Below are 20,737 nucleotides of genomic sequence, written 5' to 3' on the forward strand. Positions count from 1 at the left end.
AATGAACTACTTACAAGTTTATGATGGGGTAACGATCGTAATGAGTTATTTACGCAGACATGAATTTGGTCACAAGACACAACAGTGTAGCTTATGTGTGGTTGAGAGTTGTTTATAATGTCCAATATTTTAGCAAGGTAAGGTTGAATTTAGGCAAATTTAAGTGGTTATGAGTTATTTACAATAGAGAAAGTCTGGATATTTTTCCCAGTATTTGGTTATGGGTTACTTATAATACCCAATATTTTTCAAAGTATGAGAGTTACCAGAACAACAAAGGCGTACAGCTGACAGTAATGAAGAAAAGGCACAGGTGCACAACACGCATTTATTGTGACACTTCTCACTGTGTAAAGCTTTAACAAGCCTTGATAAAGCTTTGCACAGAACGAAACAATGTCCCAATAAAAGCTTGTTCTGCACCTGTGTCTTTTCTTCACGTCAGGGGGAGCCGACACTTGGCCTGCTGCCCCGTGACACACATTGTTCCACCCACAAAAACCAACACTGAGAAATACAAAGGTTCCCATGACACATTGTTCCCATTGTATAGCGCGCCTCTGGGCCGGCCAGCGCTCACTCCTTCACTCAGGGATTAAAATAATTCATCAAGCTGATAATTATTTGCTGTTCAAGGTCGGGAGACGATACTTGAGAAGAGCTCTTGATCCAAAGAATTAAAGTTTCGCTCTCTTTCCTGGGATCAAGTTTGATTATCACCCATTCCCATATGTTGTATGACCCTTACATGTTTAGAATAATAAGGATAATAATGTTACTGCTATACCAAGCAAGGAAGACATGTGCAGCTGTAATCCGTGCGTTTTATAACGCTTTTACTTGCTTTTATTTCTGAACAGTCCAAGCCGACATCAAAATTTAAATTTTGTTTATAGGTTTCGTTAAATAACTTTGTTTAATCTGCATTATCCTAAATTTACATAAATGTTAGTAACCAAATTGCATTGGAGACGGGGATACATCGGCTTTGTTTACTTCGTTGCAAACAAACGCTATGTTATGTACGGTGCAAGGACGAGCTAGCCTCATATTTCGGAAGGATTGCAGAGGCCTACCAGCTTTCCTCTGCGGAAGGTGGTTATGGGGTCACTGGGTGACTCCTACTAGCTTATTTCATGAAGGAACGAGAGGCCTGATAGCTGACCTGTGCAGGTGGAGAGGGAGGTCTGCCAGCTTGTTGTATTGGGAGGCCAACTAGCTGATTTCAGTGGGGGAACTTACTAGCTAACTTACATCTAAGCATAATTAGGTAAGCAATTAAGGGAACGCGTGACTGAGGTTGTTGCTCTCATGAACTAGCATGAAGAATTGTCTTCTGTTCCTCCCCTCCTCCTCCTCCTCCTCCTCCTCCTCCTCCTCCTCCTCGTGATGATGATGATGATCATCATCATCATTCTCTTCCTCCTGAGTTGCCCCTTTCCCCTCCTTCCTCCTCGTCCCTGTTATCATGTTATCTTCTACATCATCTTCCCCTCCTGCCTTCTCGTGTTGTGTTTTCCTAGCTTGACCTTTCCCAACATGTTGCGTGAGGGTCGCCCTGGGCTCCTGACTCACTATTGTGGCGTTGAAACCTGCGCCTCGCTTAGAGAGAAAAGTCTGCCTTGGTCTTAAATGTATTGTTCTGTTTTATTCATCTAATGATTCATGTATGTGTACTCAGGGGCGAATCTAGGCTTTCAGTGTCATCTAGTACATTTTTTTTACGCAAGTTCACTTTTGGCATAATCGGCGTAACCACCTATTTATGGTTACAAGAACAGACCTGTATCGTGAGATACATGGTAGTAGAATATAACGTACTGTGCTGCTTTAAGAGATGGTATAGTACCAGAGGTACTAACAAAGTCCATTATCACAGAATATCCCAAATGTAAATCTTCCTTCCTTTTTCCTAACAGTCAAGGTTTATAAACAGTCAAAAATAAGGAATGGGCTCCTCACATATTGTTTGGAGCTTTCACGGAAATATGTACAAGGGATGTCTTGGACAGTGAGATTTGAGGGCAAAACTATAATGTATATAGATGTAAGAGTAAATATGTTGGACTGCGCAAGAGACTGATTTTATTGTGAAGAACTGTTGAAATTGTCAAATGATACTGAAGAAATACTACGTATCTTACTGGAAAACAAGAATCTGGTAATTATACTTGTATATAAACCACCGTCAGCAACAGCAGAGGAATTCATGGAATTGATAAGGAAGATAGATAGCTGCCTTGAAAATTCTACAGCAAATATTATTCTCCTTGGAGATTTCATCCTTCCAAATGTTAAGCGGAAGATGGTAGACAACATTGTACCAGAAATAGTGCATGTTATCACGTTAGCTGTTGGGGCTCTGAAAAGTTTGCTTTGAATGAACGGATGACAGAAATCACTAACAGTGAGGAACTGACAGACTTAAAAATTTTCTTTACAATATTCAATACTCTGATCGCAACTTCATAGCTGTACAAATATAAATCCATGTGTAGATAACCTAACAAATAACCATTGTGAAGGGATCTTTGGTAAATATAACTTCAAGTCAGATAATTGACTGGGACGAAATAAATAACAATCAGACATTACCTGGGAAAAAGTTTTGAGCACCCGTAAACTACTCCAGCATATGGAAAAGCTGAGGACAGAGGCATACAAGATCTGTATAAAAAATATTCCGCTGAGGAACCCTTCAGGGAGATGAAATATTGAAAAGGGAACGTAGAAAAGTTTACAGAAGAAAAAAAGTAATTGTTTAAAAACTCATGTGTTAAGCAAACACAACACTAACAACCCAGGCTGCGATGGGGTTAAATGAAGTTCTCTCGAGCCTAATCTTCTGGATATGTATGGCACCTAAACCAGACTACTCACTCACCGGGAATCTTGATAGTGCCTTCCACACGCTGGAAAGACTTAGATAACTCGTAGTGTCCTTAACTGATTGTTGTGGCTGGTGTTGCTTAATTTCTCTCTTCCTAGTTGGATTAGTGTTAGTGGAACCTATATTTTATTGGGCATTATGGAGTTATTTACTAGTTGTGGCTGGTGTTGCTTGATCTCTCCTTCCCTTGGTCTTGTGCTTGGTAGAATTTGTATTTTATGTATTATGAAAATTTTATCAGTGTTCCACACTCCTGTCCCGCTAAATTTCTTATTTTTTCGTATATAAAATTGAGAGTCTCCCCTAATTAACACGCAATTGTTTCATTTGTATTATTCAGCTTTTTGTGAGGAATAGTGACTTAAATACTTAGTGCTGTATGCAGATATTTTTCATTAGGTCTGGAAGAATTAATAATCCTAATAACCCAAGACAACCAAGCAGTGTGGCTGAGTTCCATTGAGGCTCTTTACGTCTCCACTAAGATGCGACCCACAACAGTCAACTCCTAGGTATTTATTTACTGCTATGTGAACAGGGTCTAGACGAGATGTCATGCATTAGAAAACAATGTTCAGAAGAACCAAGCAATCCAATCTAGACGATTTTTGAGTTATATCGAAAAAAAATCGAAAATTACAAGCATCGTGTCAGTTAAAAAAAAAAAATGATAGGACGACCTATATAAAGTATACGTAGATCTGACAGGTCTAGTCTCTAGACTACTGGATGGATAACAGATATTTTATTGAAAAACAAAAAGACTGTAAGCAGTCATTGTTGATGTTTTGTTTTGTGAGGAATCAGGAAACATCTGATGCGGGTGAGTGACAAAATGAAAATATTTCTTGTGGGGGAAATGATAACTGTGGAGTTCCACAAGCATCAGTACTTGTCCCAGTGATATTTAAAATTTATATACATTATCTTTTCTAGTTTTCTCATCATCTTCTTCCCTTCTCCTGTAGATAAATGATATAAAATGCCGACACGTTGGAAAAACAGACACAAATATATTATAATGCAATCCTTTATTCACTACGTTTCGCCCACACAGTGGACTTTATGAAGTTGCAGTGGGTTTAGTCAAGTTTGTGACTGCAGTACAATCTCTGTATTTGAGTGGTGCAGCCTACCATGTAGGCGAAACGTTTCAACAATAAAAAATACCCAACTGTTGCACGTGTCCTTACTCACCAACAGTGGGCTTTATCAAGTCTCATAGGGTTTTATCAAGTTTGTGACGTGATAAAGCCAACTGTGTGGGCGAAACGTAGTCAAAGGATCGCATTATCCTGCTCCTCTTCCTCCTCTACCCTTGCGTTATCATTGATGATGTCTTACTAACCATGACCCTCTCCCTTCCTTCCCTAGGTACTTTATATACAGTATTTGTGTTCTCTTCCTTGGCCATGTAGTTGCTCTCTTCTCTTTAATACGCACTCTCTTTTCTCTTCCTGTCATCTCCCTGGTGAAACACTTATATTTTTCATTACAATTCTTAATTTTATCCGGTTTATATATATATATATATATATATATATATATATATATATATATATATATATATATATATATATATATATATATATATATATATATATATTAATCTCTCTCTCTCTCTCCACCCCTTCGCTAGCATTTCGGCTTCCCTGTTTAGTCTTAAACTTTTTCTTTCTTCTCCCTTTATCCTTTCTCTTCGTTCTCTGTCGTCTTTCTGTCGTATTCTATTTTCTCTCACCTATTCCGTGTTACATTCAATGTCTGCTTCCTTCTCTCCAGTGACTCTGGTACAAGATTAGTTGCCTTCATTTGGTCTTGGTTCCCTGCTCTTCCCTGCCTGCTACACTATATTGTCTCCACAAAAAAATAAAGAATATGACTTTATTCGGGTTATAAACGCAGGATAACCTGAAAAATCCAAGAAGTGTGTTCTGTTTATGTTGAGGTCCTCAGGTCTTTTCGTAGGATGCGACCCACAACAGTTGCCTAAATCCTAGGTAACTGTTTACTGCTAGGTTAACAAGAGTATTGGTCGCACCTCACCCAGGATTGACCAAGGGTTCCCTCTAACACAGCATCCTAGTCCAGTCCTTTATGTTGAGATATTTTTAATTTCCACTGCTGTCCATTTTTTTTTAAAGATCTATAGAGTAGCGTCTCTTTTATGTCCATTTCTGTGCACACTTTTGTCCTCTCTCCATATTTCCTCTTTCTGTCCTCTCCCTCTGTCCCTCCACCCCATCCCCCACCTCGCTTCAGTTTCTCTTTTTTTCCACACCTTTCCTCTTCTTCACCTTTTTCTTTTCTCCTGCTCATACCTTCTCTTCCCCTATTCGCTCACATTCTTCCCTCTCCTCCACCACTTTTCATATCCTTATCTTCCCAGCTGACAGTCACACCCATCCCAGAATTAGACTCTCTGTCCCTGATCTCCCATCATCTCAGAGGAATTCCCTTACAAAAAATTCACAGAAAACTCCTTCTCAAACAACTCTGGCAGAAATCACTTCCGAACTTTGACTTCCCACACCAGAAAAAAATACACACAAAAGATACTCTCAGCCCAGAAGTCTTATCTCATAAAGTGTCTTAAAGTCACCTTCACTTTGGTCTTAGAAATTTTCTCTTTCGGGAACACATCTCAAGACGCTCTATCCAAATTTTACTTTATTATAAAAAATATTACACCCCCCACTGCCTGCCTTCGTATTCCCAGAGGGATAAGTGCGGCCGGGTCGCGGAACGATGGCCCCTTTCCCCAGGAATCGACAACAGGTGTGTGTGTGTGTGTGTTAGTTACCAGTTGTCAAAGGCACTTGTCGACAGACACTTGGCCTGTTGTGAGAAGTTTGTGTGTGTGTGGAGGGGGGTGTTAGTTTGTGTGTGTGTGGAGGGGGGTGTTAGTTTGTGTGTGTGGAGAGGGGTGTTAGTTTGTGTGTGTGTGGAGGAGGGTGTTAGTTTGTGTGTGTCGTGTGTGTGGTTGTGTGTGTCGTGTGTGTGGTTGTGTGTGTCGTGTGTGTGGTTGTGTGTGTGTGTGTGTGTGTGTGTGTGTGTGTGTGTGTGTGTGTGTGTGTGTGTGTGTGTGTGTCGTGTGTCTGGTTGTGTGTGTGTCTCGTGTGTGTGTGTGTGGAGGAGGAGAGTGTTAGTTTGTGTGTGTGTGTGTGTCGTGTGTGTGGTTTGTGTGTGTGGTTCTGTGTGTGTGTCGTGTGTGTGTGTGGAGTGGGGTGTTAGTTTGCGTGTGTGTGTCGTGTGTGTGTTGTGTGTGGTTGTGTGTGTGTGTCGTGTGTGTGGTTGTGTGTGTGTGTCGTGTGTGTGGTTGTGTGTGTGTGTGTGTGTGTCGTGTGTGTGGTTGTGTGTGTGTCGTGTGTGTGGTTGTGTGTGTGTCGTTTGTGTGGGTTGTGTGTGTGTCGTTTGTGTGTGGTTGTGTGTGTGTGTGTCGTGTGTGGGGTTGTGTGTGTGTGTGTGTGTGTGTGGTTGTGTGTCGTGTGTGTGTCGTGTGTGTGTGTGTCGTGTGTGGGGTTATGTGTGTGTGTGTGTGTGTGTCGTGTGTGTGTGTGTGTGTGTGTGTGTGTGTGTGTGTGTGTGTGTGCGTGTGTGTGTGTGCGTGTGTGTGCGTGTGTGTGTGTGTGTGTGTGTGTGTGTGTATGTGTGTATGTGTGTATGTGTATATATATATATATATATATATATATATATATATATATATATATATATATATATATATATATATATTATATATATATATATATATATATATATATATATATATATATATATATATATATATATTTATATATATATATATATATATATATATATATATATATATATATATATATATATATATATATATATATATATATATGTCGTGCCGAATAGGCAGAACTTGCGATCTTGGCTTAAATAGCAACGCTCATCTTGCCATATAGGACAAGTGAAAATTTGTGCATGCAATAATTTCGTCAAAATCATTCTGAACCTAACGAAAAAAATATATTTCACTGTGTTTGTTTAGTATTAAATTATTGTAAACAAATCTAAAATATATTTAGTTAGGTTAGGCTAAAATAAATTGTTCTTGTTATAATAAGGTTAGGTAAGTTTTCTAAGTTCCTTTTGGTGCAAAATTATAAATTTTTACATCAACATTAATGAAAAAAATATATCTCTGAACGTATAAGAGAAAATTTTAGAAAGGACTTAATTTTAAATGAGTTCTTGCTAATTGACCAGTTTTACATATTCGGCACGACATATATATATATATATATATATATATATATATATATATATATATATATATATATATATTGACCTCATCGATCAAGTTAGTACTCGCCTCTCGCAGCCCTGCGTATGCATCACAACCCGGCTGATCAGGAACTGTTTTGAGGAATCTGTCGAGTTCCTTCTAGGAGTTTGTTAGTGATCCTCTTTATATAATCATGGAGGGAAGGTGTTGAAGAGTTGTGGTACCTTAACATTTATTGGATTATCTCTTAGTGTACTCAACACTTCCCTGCTTGTCATTGGAGGTATCCTGCACCATCTGCCAAGCCTCTTGTATTTATAAGTAGTGATTTCGGCCTGCAAGTTTGGGACCTATCCCTCCAGTATCTTCCAGGTGTAGAATATTATGTATCTTTCTCAACTACGTTCTAAGGAGTACAGTTCTAGGGTCTTAAAGCGCTCCCAGTAATTTAGGTGCTTGACTGTGTTTTAAAGAGCTGTGAAGGTTTTCTGGACATTTTCCAACTTAGCAGTTTTGCCTGCCTTGAAGGGGGCCTTTAGTACACAGTAGTATTCCAGCCTAGAGAGAAGGAGTGACCTGAAGAATATCATCATTGGTTTGGCAGCTCATGTTTTGAAGGTTCTGATGATTCAACCAATCATTTTTCTTTCTTGTAGTTGCAATAATAACATTGTTGTACTCCTTGAACGTGAGATCTTCTGACATTATAACTCTCAGGTCTTTCACATTTAACTTACGCTCTATTGTGTGGTTTGAGGCTGCCTTGTACTCCGATCTTGCTTCTATTTCTTTCCATCCTTACGTATCGTATTAACTGAAAATTTTCCTCATAGAACATCACATTGTCACTAGCCCACTGAAAGATTTGGTTAATTTAAGCTTGGAACTTCTCTTGCTATTTCCTCTGTGAACGCCACTTCCATACAAATTGTAGTATCGACTTCTAAGAATGGCACAATTCTGTGATTTACGTCCCTCACTATGTCAGAAATAAGAATTAGAAAAAGAAATAGAAGTATCGTGCTTTGAGGGGCAGAACTTTTCACTGTAGCAGCTGATTTCAGCCTGTTTACTATAACTCTGGGTTCTATTTGATAGGAAGTTAACTGTCCATCTGTTTCCCTTCCCAGTTATTCCTCTTGCGTGCATTTTGTGTACAAATTTCCCTGTGCTCGCACTTGTCAAAGGGTTTTGCAAAGTCAGTGTTTTGCTTGTCTTCAAGTGCTTTCAAGACCACATCGTAATGGTCCAGCGACTGGGAAAGGAATTGCACCCCTTACAGCAGTCCATGCCACACACCCCGCTCACACCAACCCACGACCACACCCTGCTCTCACCAGCCCACACACTGCTCTCACCAGCCCACGACCAAATTCAGCTCACACGAGCCCACGTCAAACCCCTTTTAGCAGCCCAGGGCTATACACCCCTCACAGCAGCCCATAACCACACCCCTCATACCAGCCAATGTCAAAGTCCTCACAGCAGCCCACGCTCACACCCCACATAGCACCCCATGGCCAAACACCCCACACAACAGCCCACGCCAAGTTGGGACCCCCGCTTGCTGCTGAGGGAATATAATAAGAAAATAAGCAGTTGTGTATGGCAGTCTGGTTATGAGTTCAGGCTTAATGAGGCAGGGAAACTGGTGCTCGTAAGAAATTAGGGAGAGGAAGGGAGGGAGGGAGGAAGCAAAATATGGAGGGTCAGGGAGGAAGTAAGATATGGAGGGACAGGGAGGGAGGAAAAGCATGTAGAAAGCAGGGAGAGAGAGGGAGGACATGGAGATAACAGGAAAAGAGGGCGGGAGCAGGCAGAAGAGACATGTAAATAGGAAGCGAGAGGGAGGAGAGGCAAAGGGCAAGGAAGAACACGGAGAGTGGCAAGGGAGGACAAAGATAGACTGGTAGCAATGACAGGGGATGGGAGGCTAGATAGTAGAGAGGAGTGAAAGGAGAGCAGGGATGTAGGGGAGAAAACAGCACTGAAGGAAGGAAAGAAGTAAGGAAAGCTGTGATTTAAGGAGGGTAAGAAGACGGAGTGAGGAAGAAAGGAAGGAAGGAAGGCAGGCAACAACACGAGGTGAAAAAGAGATGACAGCAGTGAAAGTATAAGTGCGAAGAAGTAGGAGAGAGCGTAGGAGGAAGGAAGGAGAGCAGGAGGCAGAAAGGAGAATATGACAAAGGATGAGTGAGAGGAAGGCAGGAGAGTGGGAGGGAGGAAAGAAAGAAGGAAGGAGATTAGGTGGAAGGAGAACGAGGGAGAGGGTGAAAGGGAGTTGAAGGTAAGAAGAAAGGAATAGGGGAGAGTGGGAGGAAGAACTAGTGAGATGAAGGAAGAACTAGTAAGATGTAGGAAGGACTAGTAAGATGAAGTAATGACTAGTGAAATGAAGTAATGACTAGTGAAGTGAAGGTAGGACTAGTGAGATGAAGGTAAGACTAGTGAGGTGAAGGAAGGACTAGTGAAATGAAGGTAGGACTAGTGAGATGAAGGTAGGACTAGTGAGATGAAGGTAGGACTAGTAAGAGGGAAGAAGGAAGGAGAGTGGAATTAAACACGAGTTCAGAAGCCTCATGAAGCGGGCACCAGTAATCGTCATGCTGGAGTCACTAGATACCCACAATAGATGAATATAGTTCTTGTGTGTTTGGAAGCCGCATGTGGTAACTAAGACATTAATAAATTTTGTAGTTGCCACATGTATATCTTAAATACAAGGTGTTTCACTCGTAGGAGGCCCCGAGTTGGTACTCCCGTAGTTGCAACCGTCTTGTTTGTATATTATGTCTACGTAAACGATAACTCAGGGCCCCCTACGAGTGTAACACCTAAGTAAACGATAATTCAGGGCCCCCTCCGAGTGTAACACCTAAGTAAACGATAACTCAGGGCCCCTACGAGTGTAACACCTAAGTAAACGATAATTCAGGGCCCCCTCCGAGTGTAACACCTAAGTAAACGATAACTCAGGGCCCCTACGAGTGTAACACCTAAGTAAACGATAACTCAGGGCCCCCTACGAGTGTAACACCTAAGTAAACGATAACTCAGGGCCCCCTACGAGTGTAACACCTAAGTACGCGATAACTCAGGGCTCCCTACGAGTGTAACACCTAAGTAAACGATAACTCAGGGCTCCCTACGAGTGAAACACCTAAGTAAACGATAACTCAGGGCTCCCTACGAGTGTAACACCTATGTAAGCGATAACTCAGGGCCTCCTACGAGTGTAACACCTAAGTAAACGATAACTCTGGGCCCCCTACGAGTGTAACACCTAAGTAAACGATAACTCAGGGCTCCCTACGAGTGAAACACCTAAGTAAACGATAACTCAGGGCTCCCTACGAGTAAAACACCTAAGTAAACGATAACTCAGGGCTCCCTACGAGTGAAACACCTAAGTAAACGATAACTCAGGGCTCCCTACGAGAGAAACACCTAAGTAAACTATAACTCAGGGCTCCCTACGAGTGTAACACCTAAGTAAACGATAGCTCAGGGCCTCCTACGAGTGAAACACCCTATACTTGTAGGTGCTATTCAACTATGAGTAAGGTGAAGTAACCGCCACCCTGATAACAGAGTCCCTAGAGGTACAGTAGTTCTACTCCCAGAGCTCGGCCATGGGCCAGTCTCGTCTGGTGCTAGCCTGGTCAACCAGGCTGTTGCTGCTGGAGGCCCACTGACCCACATATCCATCACAGCCTGGTTGATCTGGCACCTGGCGAAGATACTTGTCCAGCTTCCTCTTGAAGACTTCTCATATACAAACCAACCCTCGAAGCAGGTCATAGGTAAGTCACAGGTAGAAACTTCGCTTCACATAAAAGGAGAAAATGCCAACAGACCCCTGAACTCTCTTCAAGAAAAGAAAATGACAACTTTCTTTAGAGATGATAGACTCGCACGGGATTAAACTTCATGAAATAACTCGACTCACGAAATCGTCATGACACGATTGCAAACAAACCATACCACTGGTGAGGTTTGAGTCCGCGATCAGTCTCAAAACTCCAGACCGTCGCTTTAGCCACTGGGGCAGCTAGCCATAATAAGATTCATCCAACTAGGTATATTTCTACACCATAGGAAGGTTAATATAGGCACCATGTTGACGGCTTTGAGGGGACTTGAGCTAGAGTTCGTCACGGCCACTCTTGCTGGAGATTCGTCTGTAAAAACTTTGCATTTGTGGTCACAGTGGTGCCTATGCTAACCTTCCTATGGTGTAGAAATATACCTAGTTGGATGAATCTTATTGTGGCTAGCTGGTCCAGTGGCTAACGTTACAGTCTGGAGTTCTATCCCCACCCGTGGTATGGTTTGTTTTCATGAAATACATCATAATGTAAATTGTTCCTGATCAGCCGAGCTGCTGTGCCTCACTGTAGCCTCGAGATTACCTGCGGAGGTCCCAACCTATGCCTTCTGGTTGATGGCATAATCAGGCTGTTGGTGCTGGCCGCACACAGTCTAGTGCATAGGCTTCAGCTCGGCTGATCGGGAACTGACTTGAGGAACTTATTAAGTTCTCACTTGTAGACAGCTAGAAGTAAAAGGAATGTGTGCTATAAACACCCTCAGAGGCGTAGTGAGGGAGGGGGAGGAGGCGATGGTGAGGGGTGAAGGGAGGAGGGGACGATGGTGAAGGGAGGAAGGGACGATGGTGAGGATGATGGGAGGAGGAGGCGATGGTAAGGGATGAAGGGACGATGGTGAAGGGCGAAGGGAGGAAGGGACGATGGTGAAGGGCGAAGGGAGGAAGGGACGATGGTGAAGGGAGGAGGCGATGGTGAGGGATGAAGGGAGGGGACAATGGTGAGGGCTAAAGGGGGAGCGATGGTGAGGGGGCGATGGTGAGGGGTGAAGGGGCAGAGGGCGATGGTGAGGGGTGAAGGGAGGAGGGGACGAAGGAATAAGGAGGGCGTGGTGAGGGACGAGGGGAGGAGTCTAATGTACCAGAGTATAATGGTGCCAACACTTTTGTATGGGTGTGAGACACGGTCTTGGAATATTGCAGCGAGGAGGAGGATGGAGGCAGTGACGTCAGGTTTGAGATCAGTGTGTGGTGTGAATATTATGTAAAGAATAATACAATTAAAATATGGGGTGATGGTATGAAAGGTACAATTCAGAGAGCGCAGGAATGGTTCTTGTGACGGTTTGGACATTTACAAAGAATGGATTAGGATAGGGTGACCAAAATTATGCGAAAATCTAGAATGGATGGATGGTGTAGTAGGGGATGTACAAGGAAGGGTGTGTGTGGTGTGGTGTGGGCTTGAGCATGCCGGAGGCAAGTGTTAGTATTAGTGTTAGATCGGACCAAGGGAAGACAAGTGGTTTTCAGGGATCTGTCATGTTGTTGGAGTGTGAGCAAGATAACATTTGTAAAGGGATTCATGACAACCGGTTAGCTGGACTTGAGTTCTGGAGATTGGATTTACTGTATTTACCTAGCTGTGTATGTAGGGGTCAATTCATAGCTCCTGGCTGCATCTTAACACTTATCCGGAGGTTTTCCTGATTACTGACCTCCAGGTCTCAATCATAACTATTTCTAAAGCTGTGTATAGGTGATTGACTCCACCATCTCTTCCTCTAATCACTCTGATACATTCCACTCACTACCATAAGACAGAACTTGTGACGCCCGTATGGTTCGTCAGTGTCTTTAGCTGCCATGTCCTGTAGCATCTCAATTGCCTGACCCCATCTGTTTAATCCCCTGAGTATTTTGTCTGCAATGATAATGTCCCTTGTCCTCCTCTCTTCTAGTTTTGCTAGATGGAATTCCTCAAGCCTCTCCGTGTAGTGTGAACCCTGAAGGATGGGTGGGGATGTTCTGTTTCCGAGGGTCATTTAAATTGCGATGTCCTCGTACTTCTGGCAAGACGACAATTGAATGAAGAGATTTAAATTTTGCCACCGAAGCGGCTAGTTTATTGTGAATATTTCCTTCATTTTGTCACCCTGTTATAATATAAGACGGGCGATATAGCGTGTTTGTGTATGTATGTATTTGCATATGTATATGTAGTCTGTCTCTCTTGTTTTGTGTGTGTATGGTATGTGTGTGTGTGTGTGCGCGCGTGTGTGTGCGCGCGTGTGCGCGCGTGTGTGTGCGCGCGTGTGTGTGCGCGTGTGTGTGCGTGCGTGCGAGCGTGCGTACATGCGTGCGTGCATGCGTGCGTGCGTGCGCTAAAATAAGTGGCATCCACGTTTTGGGTACCAGTGTGAGACATCCGAAAGGGAATCTTAGCTTTTTTTTTTATCCTGGCCAAGTGCCAAAATTGTTGGAGCGAGTAAGTTGTGAAAGTCAGTGGCCAGGGCTGGAGAGCTAAAAATATACCTTTCCCCTGCATATCTCTCTTTTACCCCAAACTTTGACCCTACCACCCATGTGTGCCGTAAATGGGAGTTACAGTTAATCAGTGAGAGAGAATTGGACTTGTGTGAGGGCGAGGAATACACCGGTCACATCTCTGTGTTGTTTGCAGTCTTATTTGATGAAGACTACGAGACTCGGGCAGTCATCAGGGTAGTTCTTATGGCGACCTGCGAGAATACACCTCTCGAGACTGGTCATAGGTATGCCAGCAAACTTGACTGTGGTGTTCGGTAGATGAAGTTATCAGTGTTATGTTGATCTGGTCTACTAAAGAGAGTGTGCACAAGGATTTAGTTTAATATTTTTAAAGTCATTCAAATACATGAGAATCAAGAAGCTGCAACTCACTGGTACATTAATACCAAGAATGCTTTAATCTGTAAATAGATGAAGAGTAACTTATTTGTGTATATACACTGAGAGATGTATACCTCTCGTATATACTCTGAAATATATACCTCGCGATATATACAATGAAATACACACTACTTGTGATGGAAGTGTAGTTTCTCAATTTGATTTAGCATCGTATTCTTTCCTTGGTAACTTTTAGAGTTTTCTTAACTGTTTAACAGTTTCTAAATTTTTCCTTGTGATGATGCTTTATATACTTTGTTACTTTTATTAAGTATAATTTTACTCTTCATTGACTCCAGGAAGCAACTCTTTTCTGTTATACAAATATTGCAACTTTTCGGCCACGTGGAAATTTGCTGGTGATTTTCAACACTGCCCCCAGTGACTGGAGTATGTGGAGAATGTTTCCACTGAGTGGAGTGGCTGAGAACATGAAGAATGTGTACACTGACAGGAGTGGCTGAGTACATGAAGAATGTTTCCACTGACTGGAATGGCTGAGTACATGAAGAATGTGTACACTGACAGGAGTGGCTGAGTACATGAAGAATGTTTCCACTGACTGGAATGGCTGAGTACATGAAGAATGTGTACACTGACAGGAGTGGCTGAGTACATGAAGAATGTTTCCACTGACTGGAATGGCTGAGTACATGAAGAATGTTTCCACTGACTGGAGTGGCTGAGTACATGAAGAATGTTTCCACTGACTGGAGTGGCTGAATACATGAAGAATGTTTCCACTGACTGGAGTGGCTGAGTACATGACGAATGTTTCCACTGACTGGAGTGGCTGAGTACATGAGGAATGTTTAAACTGACTGGAGTGGCTGAATACATGAAGAATGTTTCCACTGACTGGAGTGGCTGAATACATGAAGAATGTTTAAACTGACTGGAGTGGCTGAATACATGAAGAATGTTTCCACTGACTGGAGTGGCTGAGTACATGAGGAATGTTTAAACTGACTGGAGTGGCTGAATACATGAAGAATGTTTAAACTGACTGGAGTGGCTGAATACATGAAGAATGTTTAAACTGACTGGAGTGGCTGAATACATGAAGAATGTTTCCACTGACTGGAGTGGCTGAGTACATGAGGAATGTTTCCACTGACTGGAGTGGCTGAGTACATGAATGTTTCCACTGACTGGAGTGGCTGAGTACATGAAGAATGTTTCCACTGACTGGAGTGGCTGAGTACATGAGGAATGTTTCCACTGACTGGAGTGGCTGAGTACATGAGGAATGTTTCCATTGACTGGAGTGGCTGAGTACATGAGGAATGTTTCCACTGACTGGAGTGGCTGAGTACATGAAGAATGTGTACACTGGAGTGGCTGAGGACATGAAGAATGTTTCCACTGACTGGAGTGGCTGAGTACATGACGAATGTTTCCACTGACTGGAGTGGCTGAGTACATGAAGAATGTTTCCACTGACTGGAGTGGCTGAGTACATGAAGAATGTTTCCACTGACTGGAGTGGCTGAGTACATGACGAATGTTTCCACTGACTGGAGTGGCTGAGTACATGAAGAATGTTTCCACTGACTGGAGTGGCTGAGTACATGAAGAATGTTTCCACTGACTGGAGTGGCTGAGTACATGAAGAATGTTTAAACTGACTGGAGTGGCTGAATACATGACGAATGTTTCCACTGACTGGAGTGGCTGAGTACATGAAGAATGTTTCCACTGACTGGAGTGGCTGAGTACATGAAGAATGTTTCCACTGACTGGAGTGGCTGAGTACATGAAGAATGTGTACACTGGAGTGGCTGAATACATGAAGAATGTTTCCACTGACTGGAGTGGCTGAGTACATGACGAATGTTTCCACTGACTGGAGTGGCTGAGTACATGAAGAATGTTTAAACTGACTGGAGTGGCTGAGTACATGAAGAATGTTTACACTGACTGGAGTGGCTGAGTACATGAGGAATGTTTCCACTGACTGGAGTGGCTGAGTACATGAAGAATGTGTACACTGGAGTGGCTGAATACATGAAGAATGTTTCCACTGACTGGAGTGGCTGAGTACATGACGAATGTTTCCACTGACTGGAGTGGCTGAATACATGAAGAATGTTTCCACTGACTGGAGTGGCTGAGTACATGAGGAATATTTCCACTGACTGGAGTGGCTGAGTACATGAGGAATGTTTCCACTGACTGGAGTGGCTGAGTACATGAAGAATGTTTACACTGACTGGAGTGGCTGAGTACATGAGGAATGTTTCCACTGACTGGAGTGGCTGAGTACATGAAGAATGTTTCCACTGACTGGAGTGGCTGAGTACATGAAGAATGTTTCCACTGACTGGAGTGGCTGAGTACATGAAGAATGTTTCCACTGACTGGTGTGGTTGAGTATAAGAACATTGTTCTGAAGAGCTAGAGTGCATATATGATGAGTTTCCTGGTAAACTGCCTCCTCACATGAGCTCAGTAACACGGCTAACACTCACCAAAAGCTTGGATTATCTTATTTATCTTGTTATTCACTGATAACGAAAAAAAAATATGGTCTACAGTAAAACTGGATTGCTAGACAGTCGCATTATTTGACTTATTTTGTACCTGTTTACTCCTTAGTAATAATTAATTTTTTATTGGTTTTTATTTATTTTGTTTTTATTTTACTTACTGTCACACACGTCTGTGTCTATTTCATCTTCCATCTTAATTAGCGTGAGGTTTCCAACGCTTTAAAAGTTATTTTGTATATGCCTCTGAAGCTAATACAATTTATGCGTACTGGTGATATGTTTCGTGCAATGCTTACTCCCAGATTTTTCTCTCTTCATGTTGTCTGCTGCCTCTTTTCTTCCAGGTTGTACATATTCTGTATTCAGTCTTCTTACTCTCTCCTCTTTCTTCACACTTATTAGGATTGACTTCATGTAGCCACTTTTCTGACCACGCTTGCCGTTACTTGTCATCCTCTGTCAGATTATAATACGAATCTCAGAAACAGCAAGCTTCCAACTGGCGACGCAAGTGACGCCGGAACTAACGTCATAAGCCGCGTGGCAAGTTGTCATAACTGGCGCGCGCGCGCACCCTTCAGGGAAGGCCTTTTTTTCTGATCCAAGGAATTGGGCCTGTCAAGTAATAAGGAGGTCCCTCAGTTATCGCGGTGGCCCTGCAGGAAACGTGGGGGCCAAGCAGATGACGCTTGAGGGCCAGTAGATAATGTGAAGGCCCGGAAGGTTACCCGGGGTCCATGAAGTTAACGTGGAAGCCCGGAAAGTAACTTGGGGGCTCTGAAGGTAACGTGGGGGCCCGGATTGTAGCTTGGGGACCCGGAAGGTAACGTGGGGGGCCCAGCAATTTCTGGAGAAATGGAGCGGCAGGGAATCTTGGCCCCGGGTCTGCGCCTCTTACGACCGTGTCAGACTTGAATAAATAAGTTTGTGGCAGTAAAACCCAACACCAGGGAACTGTAGTGGCCAGGGTGACCCCTGCCAGGATGGATGACCCCTGCCAGGGTGGGTGACCCCCGCCAGGATGGTGAGGGTGTTCCCTGGTAGAGTGGGTTACCCTTGCCAGAGTGGGTAATTCCTGGCAGGAGTCACCTACACTGTCTTTGTCATCAACATGTCTTTTCGTTGCCTCTCATATTCAGAGGCAACGAAATATTTGAATATTGAATATTTTTGTCGATTTAAACTTTGGGGGACAAATTTATTATTACAGAAGAAAGTTATTAATTATCTTCCATTCATTTCAAAACAGTGTGTACATGCAGTTTGTTATCTTTATTTTTTTATCTCCAGCTTTATATTTACAGATGTATATTGTGCAAATTGTGGGGGTCCATAGATGATAAGGCTTCGAGGATAGATGTTTGGACTTCTCCCTGACGACGCTTGAATGTTCTGCTTCTCCTACCACCGCATCTTTTATAACTGTATAAATAAGTATATTAATATTATGTTATACACCATATTAATATATTTATGGTACAGAGATGTTGCAGTAGACAGTATAAAGTTTGAGGGATGCATCGTAAATACAAATATGTGTATTTCATTACAAATATCTTATTCAGCTGAACAGAGATAAGTCGCATACGCAGAATACAAGGAACATTACCTCATTTGAGCTGCAACACTGAACCACTAGAACAGAAAGGTAGCTGCCCTGGGATTCTTAGCTGTAGTGATGAATATTTTGCTTACCTCCTTAAGGAACTTGCATAAGCTCCTTTCCCATGAGCCGAGGGTCTCCGAATCTTTTGGAACAAACATGTAATGATGGGCAAGTTCAGTATGTTTTCTAAATTTTTGGGACTCCCTGAAGCCGGCAGGTGCTCCTCCTTTCTGGTTGGTGAATTGGAGACAGGTATCAGCCATGGCGGATGCACATATGTATTCCACGCCACCTGCTTGCTGTCTCTCCGGGCTTGCAGGGTAATTCCAACTGTATGCTTATGGTTTCCATCGGATCTGCATAGTTGAGGCGACATCCTTATTGCTGGGCTTCCGGCTACTGCAGAGCCGCTCTTGATAATGGTATTGACTTCTTAATGCCTTGCAATCTTTCTCTCGGATGTAATTTTATATCTACAATTTTATATTTACAATTTTATATCTACAGCTTGATATCTACAATTTTAAGTGATTTTCATTTCTGGTGGGGGAAGTTACTGTTACAGTCAAAATTCATTAACTTAATTTTTAACTTTTAAAATTTTCATAACTACATTTTGAACTCATTACTTTTATTTTAAAACAATAAGCGTCAAACCCTTACTGGTTATAAATCGCGTTAAGTAACTCAAAATTCACAGCTGTTAATATGTTATCTGTTATGTTGGTGTAGAGGTACAAGCCAAACTTGATGGGCAAGCCATTGTTGCCGAGGGTCTCGTAATGGCTGCGAGGAAGCTGTCCGCCGAGGTTGATAAAAATTACCTTGAAAATTGTGTGGTAATTTAGTGGGCACTGGCCAGGACTGTGGCGGCGACTAAGCCAGTCAACACAGTATATTGTGTCTGTTGTGTTTCCTCAACTGCCCGTGACGCTACACCAGCTTGCTTCCCCACTCTTTGTAGGGGATAAGGGATTGGAGGAGGAGGAGGAGTGGGGGTTGGCAGAGGATGGCGTGCTGGGAGGGGTGGATGTAATTGATGGCATTTCTAGGTTCTTGTTGGCGGCCACAAGTATTTGTGGAGTACAAGATTCCTGTTGGGTGCGTTTGCCTGCTCATGGGTTTCTGCTTATCTACAAGTTTTTTTGTAGTTTCAACCCTAATTGTATTGGTTCCAAACTTTTAATTCGTTTGGTGACTGTTTTAAGTTTTGCATGATAATTCGTATCCAAGTTAGCGACAATCTCAACACATGGCTTGACAAGCTATTTACTGGTAGCAGTCAGTTCATAGGTCAGGTCACATTGCATAGTGGCGACGACTGTAAAGGCCGGGTGACGTGTCGCAGTGTCACTGGCTTATTATTAATATTGTTTTTTATGTCATCACGTGGGTCCTTAGACAGCCACTCTTACCACACCTCGTAAGACCAGCACACTGAGCAGGTCATCTTACGATGAAGACCCGTGTCAAGTGATTATCCTTTGATAACTAAACTAACAACTGGTCTCTCACACGCATACGCAGGACTCGTATCTCGTGAGATCTCAAAATTTATGGCCACAGAAGGATTTATTTCAAAGAAGGTTAAAAATGATATAAGGAGGTGTACCTGAAGAATACGGAGACGAACAAAATTAAAAAAGTGCACAGTGTGCAGGTTTTTGCTGCATGGACTAAGGCTGTGTCTCACCTTTCTGTGAACAAGTGCAGGTCGCAGGTGTGAGTATCTACGCTCTATACATGAAACATTGTATAGAAATGTTACGCACAGCTAGAAGTTTTACAAACAGAACTTAATAAGTTCATAAAGTCAGTTCCTGATCAACCAGACTGTGATGTCTACACTGGACTGTGTGTTCTTTACACCAGCAGCCTAGTTGATCATTTCAGCATCTGGAAGACTTGGTGTGAGATCAGGCTGCAGGGGCGATGACACTCAGAATTGACACTATGCGGATTGTTAGTAAAACCATAACAATCTTGACAAATCCAGCTAACCCTTTCCTGGCAGAATTCCTATCCTAGAAAACCGAACTAATCCTAGCAAAGTATATTAAACCTATTCTGGAATACTCAACTAATCCTACCTTTGACATGGGGACTAATCTTTTCCCTGCAAACCGAATCAATTCGTTGTACGCCGGTATATCGAGCAAACACTACCCCAGCAAACCGAATTACTGTTTCCATACAAAGCTGATTTAACTCATCGCAAACTGAACTATTTTTTCCCGAGCAAGAGGAACTAACTCTTTTCCTGCCAAATTGAACTCATCCTATTTGTGACCTGACCTAACTTATACTAACTTAGTTTTCTTGTGGTTGTACTAATATTCGTGCAGAGTTTAGTACGTAAATTAGTACTTATCTCTGTGTACTTACGTGTACTTATCTAATGGCGGTTGCAGATGTCAAGTCTTCGTTCTTGGCTTCTCCCTCTTTTTTAAATGGACGTTCACTTCTTCCTATGTCTTATCATACTTTGTCTTGAAGCTGTGTGTAGAGGCTACCACCTCGTCCAGTTTATTCCACTTCCTGCCTATCTTGAGGCTGAGGAAATATTTCTTGACATCTCTGTTTTTCGTGTTTGTAATTTCCGTAAAATACGGGAGAAGTACATTCACTGGAATGCGACTTCCAGTCTCCTCTTCTTTTACTCTTTTAATTCACAGAAGAAAATTTGAGAAAAGTTAAATTTTTAGGACAGTTCTGCCCAATTGACCAATTCGGCTTA

General features: G+C 42.5%; 1 long non-coding RNA gene across 1 annotated transcript in view; it reads left to right on the top strand.

The window, feature by feature from the left end:
• LOC128696316 (uncharacterized) overlaps positions 1–20,737 on the top strand; it is a 285,945-nt gene that overhangs the window by 156,793 nt on the left and 108,415 nt on the right. The gene's annotated exons all lie outside the window — the stretch shown is intronic.

The sequence above is a fragment of the Cherax quadricarinatus genome, chromosome 39, assembly GCF_038502225.1.
Source record: "Cherax quadricarinatus isolate ZL_2023a chromosome 39, ASM3850222v1, whole genome shotgun sequence".
Lineage (NCBI taxonomy): Eukaryota > Metazoa > Arthropoda > Malacostraca > Decapoda > Parastacidae > Cherax > Cherax quadricarinatus.